The sequence below is a fragment of the Haliotis asinina genome, chromosome 15, assembly GCF_037392515.1.
Source record: "Haliotis asinina isolate JCU_RB_2024 chromosome 15, JCU_Hal_asi_v2, whole genome shotgun sequence".
In the NCBI taxonomy this organism is placed as follows: domain Eukaryota; kingdom Metazoa; phylum Mollusca; class Gastropoda; order Lepetellida; family Haliotidae; genus Haliotis; species Haliotis asinina.
This window is the reverse complement of record NC_090294.1, coordinates 9438833-9448807: the sequence shown is the minus strand read 5'-3', so window position 1 is coordinate 9448807 and position 9975 is coordinate 9438833. Positions and strand designations below refer to the sequence as shown.

The following is a 9975-nucleotide window of genomic DNA, read 5'->3' as shown; positions in this document are numbered from 1 at the left end:
TCGACAGAATCTTAAAAGCCTACTGCCGTCAATGCATGTACAACGTCATGTCCCGTCGACAGAATCTTAAAAGCCTACTGCCGTCAATGCATGTACAACGTCATGTCCCGTCGACAGAATCTTAAAAGCCTACTGCCGTCAATGCATGTACAACGTCATGTCCCGTCTACAGAATCTTAAAAGCCTACTGCCGTCAATGCATGTACAACGTCATGTCCCGTCTACACTATCTGAAAAGCCTACTGCCGTCAATGCATGTACAACGTCATGTCCCGTCTACAGTATCTCTACTGTCGCTGTTGTCTTTACAGCGTCATGTCCCGTCTACAGAATCTTAAAGGCCTACTGCCGCCATTGTACTTACAACGTGATATTCCGTCTACACTTTTTAAGGGTGTCCCACAACCTTATTATTTTCATCGCGATACCCCCTCTAAACTACCCTTTAGTTGGCTAACGACGCCCCGCTTTACTCTTCCCTCTGTGTCTGTTGAGGCCCTTACATGAACATCGTAATGTCCTTATACCATCCCCTCGATCTAGTTACACCATGGCCACGTACATCATGACCTTTTGACGTCAGCGTGTACATCGTGATGTCGTAATGCGGATTCATTAAATCAGGTCACACCTCTCGGGTGAATATCTGACAACTTCCCCGTTTAAGTTAGTTGGAGAGGACCACACTGATGAGTCAAACCATCTAAATTATCAGAGGAATGTATCTCATTTCTGAATCCAGTCAAAGGCGAACTAAATCTGATCACCTCGATATGTACATGATGCGACGAAGTGGTGTCAGTCTTAGTGAAGACATGTTAATACTTGTCATGTCTGAGCTCTATGGTGACTACGCCCAAAGGAGCGTACCAATCATGGACTTACTGTTTCTTGTGATGAGTGACCCTTTTCCAGAATCGACATGTCCGGATCGGGGATGAAAAGAAATGAATCCGACTGTCTACAGAAAGCACATAATTGGCTCAGGACCCATGTATTCCTTCATCCAGAATGAGCAGTCACGATTCTCTGATGGTTCTGTGGGAGCGACCTTCGGTGAAGAAGTTTCCAGATATAGCTCAGAGGCAGTTTGATTTTGAAATTGTTCAGTGAGTCTCGTTTCTCCCGGCTTGGAACACTGTTTCCGCTTATTGCCTCGTGACATCTGACTTAGGAATACACGGAGCCTGCAGGTCGGGGACATGTACTTCTAAAAGACACACACATGTGTGTTCTGACGAACCAGGGATCTTGCGATAGAGTGGAACCTGCATTCAGACAAACAACCTCTGGATATTCACTACTAGCACACGTACAACCGACCATGTAGATTTCTGGATATCAAGAAAATGCATTTATTGCATGTAAATATTTTACTCTTAACCCCATTCAAAGGCGTCTATTACTTTTTATCAAGGAAGCAGTCTTTAGTCAGGTTCAGAGAAAACTATGTTTTTTTCTTTATTATTTTTCGTAAGGGCATGATATAGTTTTACTCGCCATGCACGAACGTTAAGCGTTTGAGTGGTGCCTCAATCAAATTAGTTTTGTCGAAATTGTTTAAAAACTAGAAATGTAATGAAAAGATGCTGTTGGGTTCAGCATGCTACGATTTACGTGTTTTTAAGTGCTTTGATTATTACGGCTTGTATTTGTCAGAGTGGCTATACGAGGGAAAACAACTGATCACATCCACACTAATGATGATACGGATTTCGCTTCAGGCACACTCAGCCTGTAAAGTTTCGTCCTGAAGCACGTAAAAAACATAATATTGTATTTTTTTAATAATCAAGGTCCTTAAACGTTATTCAGCCAGCAAGGGCCTCATTACTTGTGATTTACGTTGAGTCAGCGTGAAAAACGTAGTTATGATAAAACATGATCATTTGTGATGGTTCTGAGGTACTTCACGAAGGATGTTGGCCCACCTAGTTACAACTTAATCATAAAACACGGACCACCTGGGAGTTCAAGAACGCTATCAAATACCACAATAGGCCTGTAAAACCTATGAAAACTTGTAATTGCAAGACATTCTCTTGAGTATAAAACTATTCCGACGACACTGGTCTGAATGGTCCTATTTCTACCTACTCGCCATGGTATCACTGACGGCGTCGTGTGTTACTAAAGATGTCGTACTAACACCGTCAGGGTGATTATCCCCTTGATCATTCGTCACAAGCTCTCACTGCGAAGACTGTTGGAGTGAAAGTTTACTCCCGCAGTGATGTTGGTCCGTATTGGACAATCGATTCCCTCCGACGAGGTTGTCCATAACGAGTCACTGAAACAGCAGGCTGGGTTGGTGGAAGCGCTGTGAGTTGTGTGGGGGACGTGACAGTACGGCAGTGAGCGCGGCACCAGTTGATGATGATGTTGTTGTCACTTGGCTAACACAAAATTCTGAACACGCGGAGGGTAAGTTATGTTTACTTTTCATTTTTTTCTAATTATCCGATTCATTAAATATTACTCCACTTCAATAGTTCATATTTAACCATATATGGGCATATTTCAAATTGTTCTGCTAGCGTGAATTGTGAACATTGGCATTCTTAGAAAACATTAACCTGTTTGTGGAGTTCTGCACTGCATTCCGTCACTTAGTCATGTAGTTGTCATATCCGTTGCACATGCGAATCAATCATTGTTGTAAAATGGTCTCTGACATCTACAAATCAACAAAACCGTTTCCATAAAGATAATAATTCACGACTAGGAGCATTGTACATTGTATTACTGCGACTGTATCACAAGTACTTATTTTATGAGTTGTATAATTGTAATTGTATTGCAAAATGTTGGATCTGGTGGGAACATCTCTCGTGCTTGATTTTATGTTCTAAAATATAGCAGAGGGTCTGAATATATATAGGCCATTTTAACTATTTGGTGTAGAAGTACTTTCAACGTATCAAGCTATCTGGGTTAATGGTTTTGAATGTGATTGTTAACTTTGCGAAGCCTTGGATTCTGTCGACACGTCACCATATTCTTGAAATGGTAGAGTGAACTGTTCATGTTTCGTCCATTACGTAATACTTCTTAATACCGCGTCCTTATGCCATGCAGAGTTTCGACATATGGTCGACCTGAGACCGGTACTGATTACTGAGGTTCTCAATTCGCAAAATACGGATTGTCGATTTACGACAAACCGTAAGTCCCATTACAGTTTATTCATGGCGTCTGAGTTAGATACACACGGAGTATCGACATATCATCTGCCATTGTGCTCATAAAGAATCTTCTTGCACTGAGTTCGAGACATACGGAGTATCGACAGTCCTGTGGTCGATATATGCCGTCTGTTTTGATTTAGCTATCACTATAAGTACGATATACGATAGGACACGTGGAGGCCGACACGGTTTGACACCAGGTGGTCGATACTATCTGCATGAAGACACATGACACCATTGCAGATACAATTGTCATGGCACACGGTCCAAGATACATTATGTATCATGGTACAGGGCGGAAGATAATGTGTCATGGCACATGATATGTTTGTTGATACATTTCCCGACAAATGGTTGAAGATACAGGGTTGGCAGTTTGTGATTCATGTAGGATCCTGTATTGGCACAAGATAGTTTGGCCCAGATTCGACTATTTGCAGACTGTCCGTAGTGCTGAAATATTGCTGAGTGCGTAAAAGTAAATTCACTCACTCACTTAATTCATACATGGATCCTCCTGTGACGGAGGTTGGACACGCCAGCAGTGGGGCAGTACCACATTGCCTCAGCGGACATACGTCTTTTGTTTTATTGACAACGGGGTAGACGCTGAAATATACCCCCGCCATAGCTACATGACGCCAAATTGACATATGTTCTCCCGAAGGTGCTGATACAAGATATAGGTGGTGATCTCACATGTCGTCACTGGTCAAAGTGGAAGGTCACATGCCATCGCTAATGGTAAGATCGTGTGATTTGCTAGAAACGACCCCTTGACATTCGTTAAAACACTTTACAATTGACAAGCAGCAAGTGACTGACCTATGTTTCCAGACATTATCTGCCAATCTGTGTGTTTAGTTCCCTTGGTTCTGCTGTGCGGTATAAATGCATCATCGGGCTTTGGAAAAAAGGCAGTAAACTTGATGGTTTTTAAGTAGTCTTACGCTGACGCTTGACTGACATTGACTTTTAAAACATGTTTGTGCATTTAACAGCATTCCTTCAGCTTACGAGGGGTAGCCTTGTGGTTAAAGCGTTATACCGAAGACCCGGGTTCGATTCTCTATATGGGTACACTGTGTGAAGCCCATTTCTGGTGTCCCCGCCATAAAAATGCTAGAATGTTTCTTAAAGTGTCATAAAACTAATTCTTTCACCCACTCCTACACTTTTGGAATACGTATCACTCGGTGTTATCAAATGACGTGTGCATTAGCTTCAGAAGTCGCCAGTGATTTTGATGCAAGCGGTCATGCGTTGCAAGTATTTGGTATAAATAAGTAACATCATACAAAAACAGTTTGAATCATAAGCCCGAAGATGTAATGGTTGTTGTCGAGTGTAATTAAACGTAATCTGTTTTGTGTGTTGTTCGTATAGTGGTAAGGTGGCATGTGTGGTATATTTAGTTGGGGCGCTGAGTACCCATGGGCTTGTCATGTGTATTTTATTTCTGACCGTATGTGTGTAGCTTTGAAACGAAACAGACAATGTCGGTTATGGGTGGTCGCGGCAGCTGTCGCCGACGATGGTGATGTGGCCGATGATGGTGATGTCACACCTTGTATAGGTACCGGTTAGAAATGGATGGTACGTGTAACATCTGTATTTTACAGGACACCTCATGAGTCTGCAGTAGAGGGCGCGTGTCAAAATGTAGGTTTGGTGGGAAAGAGTTGAAACGCCTATATATTTTGTGTGTGTGTAGCAAAAATGCTTTTCTGATATTTTTGGGGATGTGTTGAAAAGGCGCTTTGGTTAATGGCATTTGGGGGTTTCTATGTGTAGCTGGACGTGGCGTCATCCCACAAATGACATCCTTTCCTTGTCAGCTTGCTGACGAGGTTAACACCTTTGGTCATGTGGAGAAGCCTGGACTCAGAAACGTTATGGCCGCTAGATATGCAATATTCATTCTGTCTACTTTGCTACAGGCATATTCTGCTGTGTGGATGAAGGTGAATGCAGTGTAATATGGGCATTGTCATTATGCAAATGGTTGTCGTATAAACTGGCTCTATGCACACAGCTGGTCTAAACAGGTATATGTGATGGGTTCAAGTGATGGGCTTTACGTGGGAGTAGTATATCAGCGGACGATAACATTTGACATGACCCCTAGCAAAGTGGTTAATGCAAGTTCACCACATTGCCAGATTAGCATAAATAATTGACATGTAAGTACATCTGAACCTAACTTACGAGATGCATTTCATTTGTATAATTGGACATTTTCAGAGTGGTGTGACCATGTGCACAAGGAACAGTTCAAACATTTCTCATATCATGAACTGAAGCCCAAGTCAGCCTCGCTCTTCCCTGTTCTCACCAAGGGCACGATCGCCCGTCTAAACACTACTGGGCAGCGGACGTATTTCAAGGTCAAGCAGTAATATCGCGGTCATTAAATACTCATCGTGACTATATACTCATCAGTCCGTCCTCCTTGCCATGAACGCAGGTCCTACTTATATTAAAGATAAAACCTTGATTTGGTGCTGAATAAACAAATTGATTTGCTTCATCTGCATCTGTTCATATTTTGATGGTCGCTGTGTCCAGTGCATTATAAACACGGAACTTGGGCGTCTAAGTGCATGACCATAAAGGTGTCCCCGTCGATGCTTGCTGTGTTGATAACGAGGCGTGATATGGTTCCTAACACTTGGTTGTATTCTACTATCTGATGCTAACGTGCACTGCGTGGCGTCACCTGCAGAACAGTATCTATGGTGACAGCGCTAGTATACTATATCCTCGGTATGAGAGGGGAGGGGCTCGTCTTGTTAGGCACCCTAGTTCATCGAGCAGAGGTCTGCCGTTTGGTCCTGGACTGGTGCTTAGTCTCTGAATATGTCATCATTTTGACACTAACAAATAATCCCATTTTAATTGAAAAAGAGCGACAGGAGATGACAGATCCAGAGACTAATACATCTGCATTGGGGCTACTCGCACTGGGGTCGTTATCAGTTAAAGGACTCTAAACCTGAGGAAACCTAGACTTGCTTCATTAAGTGCTTTAGCATTGCAGATAGGCCCAGAAGGGAAATTTCTGAGGGACAGACTAGCCTCGCCCCTAAGGTATGTCACGTGTATGATAATTACTGTCAGCCCAGTGCAGACTGATTACAGTGGATGAGGGGAGGTGGTGTTGCCTGATGGCACCAGTTGACTACACTGGAATGGTAGGGTAGCCGAGTGGTGAACGCGTTCGGTCGTCACGCCGAAGTCCAGGTTCCATTCCACACATGGGTACAATGTGCTAATCCCATTCCTGGTGTCCTCACCGTTATATTGCTCGAATATTGCTAAAAGCGGCGTAAAACTGAACTCACCCACTCAGTTGTGTACATGGGCTAAAGAGGATAAGGCTTGTCGTCATAGGGATCTCATTTTGCCGTGTACAGTTGCTTCATTGTAGCCACGATTGGGGATCACGTTGATTATGTGCCTAATCTATCGGAGGGCTAAACGTCTTCAATGTCACGATCATTTCGTGCTTTCCTCCCGTGACATTAAACTCACTCACTCACTCACTCACTCACTCACTCACCCAATCCTGGAATTGAGGGTGAGACTTTCTGTCGAAGACAGCTTGGGTAGATTTCGGCGGATTAGTCTCCTATAGTTTACAGACGGTATTACCGATGCTGTATATGCCTGGAGTCTTGTGATTGAAGCTGTCAGGCTCGTGATAAGCTCAAGACTACAGGTCTTCTCCAGATTTGTCTACGTTGGCGCACACATTTGATATTTATCGCATACAAGACTATTTCAATATTGGATATTGGATATGAGGAACATTTACGATCGATTAAAGTCTACTAGCATCTTGACTTTTGAAACAGGATATTGTAGAATCCATTAATGTAAGACAAGTTAATCAAACAGGGGAAAGAATTATCGGCATCAGCTGCGAAATCAACTTGTCGCAAAGTAACTTAAACGGTGTTTAAGGCGGCAGCCATCTGGTGTACTGTTATTTGGGGTATTTTTGACGAGTTTCCTGACACTAAGAACAACGCTCTCTTCAGTGTTGACTGGTTTTATCAAAGCAAAGAGCTCCTCCGCATCCGACACCCTATATATCCAGGTAAATGAGCACTGGGTTTAAGGCCCTTTAGAACAGGAGTCAAGGTAACATGACGTGTAATGTCGCGAATCAGAAGTCCCATGTCCGGAGACGTAGTAGACAGCGACATCAAATTAAGATCACGTCTCATACTAACTTGTGCTAGTTTTACCGGGATACAATGTCCACCAATAAAATAGTCAGGTCACTCAATCCCTTCAGTCGTGGTCGTCAAACAGCATTCCAGAACACGTGTTTCAGTCGATATATGATGCCATTTGTCATGTCATCATTGTAACAAGACATGATATTAAATTCCACTAGTTTCCAAGGTTCCCCATGAATTTCATATCAGTATAAATCTCTTTTATCATAAACGTCGTTTTATTATAAAGATTTTATCATTGTCCTTTTGTGATTCACAATTCGATCACACACAGCAACTCTACAGTATTTTATAAGAACGATTGTCGCACTTACAATAACAAGGTCCCATTTATGGATACAAACACCTGCTTATATGATAATGGACCGGAAGACACTTAAGGCAGAACGGAAAGGAGTTGTGGTAAGCCCTTTACATGGAACAGTACTGGATGCGGATGATTCATTACAAGCTGTTTGCCGGTCGGTGCTCGTTAACAGCATCGTTCCATGTAATGGAAACTCTTTTTATGCTACAACCGGATGGTATAGAGCGAGTGAGTGAGTTTGATAGTTCTCCAGTTATATGAAGGCTTGTGAGCTTCATGTGGGAAGAAAGTCTGATCTGTGCACTTCTTGGGTCTTGGTAAATGGGGGTGGTGGCGTAGTCTAGTGGTTAAGCGTTCACTAGACACACTAGACAGCTGGGTTCGATACCACACACGGTTACACGGTGTGTGAAGGTCATTTCTGGTTTTCCCACGGTGATTTTGTTGGCTTAAAGTTGTGTAAGACATACTGGTGAAGTCACACCCACAGTCACGTGTAGTATCCGGTACGCTCGATGGGGGGGGGGGGGGGGGGTACTACTCCACTGCGATTTACTACGATAAGAGTGTCTGTCTTTGCATGCAGGTATTAGCTGGAGCTTTTAGGCTGTTATTGTGTTATTGACAACGTTTATGCTGACGGGGGAATCACCTCCGATTGAGACGAGAAATCAATGTAGTAATCTGTAGTCAGTTACAAATACTGTTGATAAGGACAAGTAAAAAAAGTAAAAATTCTACAGGTCCCGTCCAGGCAGACGGACGGACGGGCGAGGGAGCAGGCAGATCCCTCGACCAACGGAATAACTGAGTAAGGAAAACGTATTGTTGTTATATTAGACTATTCCTTGGTCTCTGAAGATATATCATTTTGATAGTAACAAACAAAACCATTTTAACTGAAAAGGAGCCCGGGGTGAGACCAGAGATTCCTGAGGAAATCTAGACTTGCTTCATATATGGTGCATATAACATTAGTCCAGAGTGGTGTAGTCCGCTTTTGGTGACGTCGCTATTATCTTGGTTCTCCGCACACACGACACAAACAATAATTGCACAACTTTCTTTGTTGGCCTACCCCTGACTAATGGTCACAAAAAATGAGATCCGTGGGTTACACCAACGACGACTCTATGTTATTACTACGTCGGCCACTCTAACTTGATAAACACCGTGAACGACTGCAGCACAATGTCCGTAGTCGGCAACACTGGGGCTTCGCCACGAGTGATGGTGCGCATACAGAGCCTTGTGATTGCCGTCAGAAAAACAGAGGCCGGTAATCAGGCAGGTCGGAAAACACGGAAATAATCACATGTCTAGTACCCTGCTTGTCTCGGCTAAATTACACTGTCAGACTCACTCAGTTTGTTTCTGTGCTGATTCCTTGATGCAAATCTAATTAATGTTTGTACAGACCATTTACAATAACATGGTTGTGTGGATGATCATTACTGTTTGTAGACAAACTTCTATATGTCGAGTCTATAGACAATACACCGAAACATGTACGATGGCGTGATACATTATTTATACGCAGCTGGAAACAGATATGGCTTCATATCATTGAAGTGGTTTTGTATTCCCGTTCCCAGTCATGGATGGCACCAGATGCCTACACATAATGAAGCACTCAAACCTTACGTTTGATCTCATGCGTTCACCTGAACATCCATACGTCTGACTAAATGTCAGCTACTTACACGTTCAGCAGGAAAGCCTGCTGTGTCGAGATGAAGGTTATTCTGAATTTCACTTCCAATCACCCCTTAAACATCTACATCTAAATATAATCCATAGAAAGGTAAGATTCAATTATCTCTCTCTCTTTCTCTTTCTCTCTCTCTCACCTCTCTCTTTCTCCATTATCACTCTTGCTTTGTCTCTTCTCTCTCGCTGTATCTTCTCTGTTCTCTATCGTGTTCTTCTCCCTTCTCTCCATTGTCTATGTCTCTTTCTTTCTTACTTCCCTCTCGTTCTTGACCACTAACTCAATAATGTTATCCCATACTCAAAAGCAGACATGAAATCAAAGTCACTCAAAGTCTCAATTCGCCGTTCCGTGCTCTTTAAATCTTGACGATGACAGCATCTGCTCGCAGAGGACCGTGACCCGGCATCCATAGTGTTATCGTCTGCTTGTATCCCAGTCTAAGTAAACTTATTCTCAGTGTATTTCGTGACACTCCACCTCTGAGTCTAACAAAACCTTATGGGAGGTCGCGTCAGGTAA

The 9975-nt window shown here is 42.9% G+C and overlaps 1 protein-coding gene across 1 annotated transcript in view; it reads left to right on the top strand.

The window, feature by feature from the left end:
* The first annotated feature begins 2289 nt into the window (after window positions 1–2289).
* LOC137265805 (QRFP-like peptide receptor) overlaps window positions 2290–9975 on the top strand; it is a 56968-nt gene continuing 49282 nt past the window's right edge. The window contains exon 1 of the mRNA XM_067801264.1: window positions 2290–2424. The gene's annotated coding sequence lies outside the window, so the exon portion shown is untranslated. The remainder of the gene's footprint in view (window positions 2425–9975) is intronic.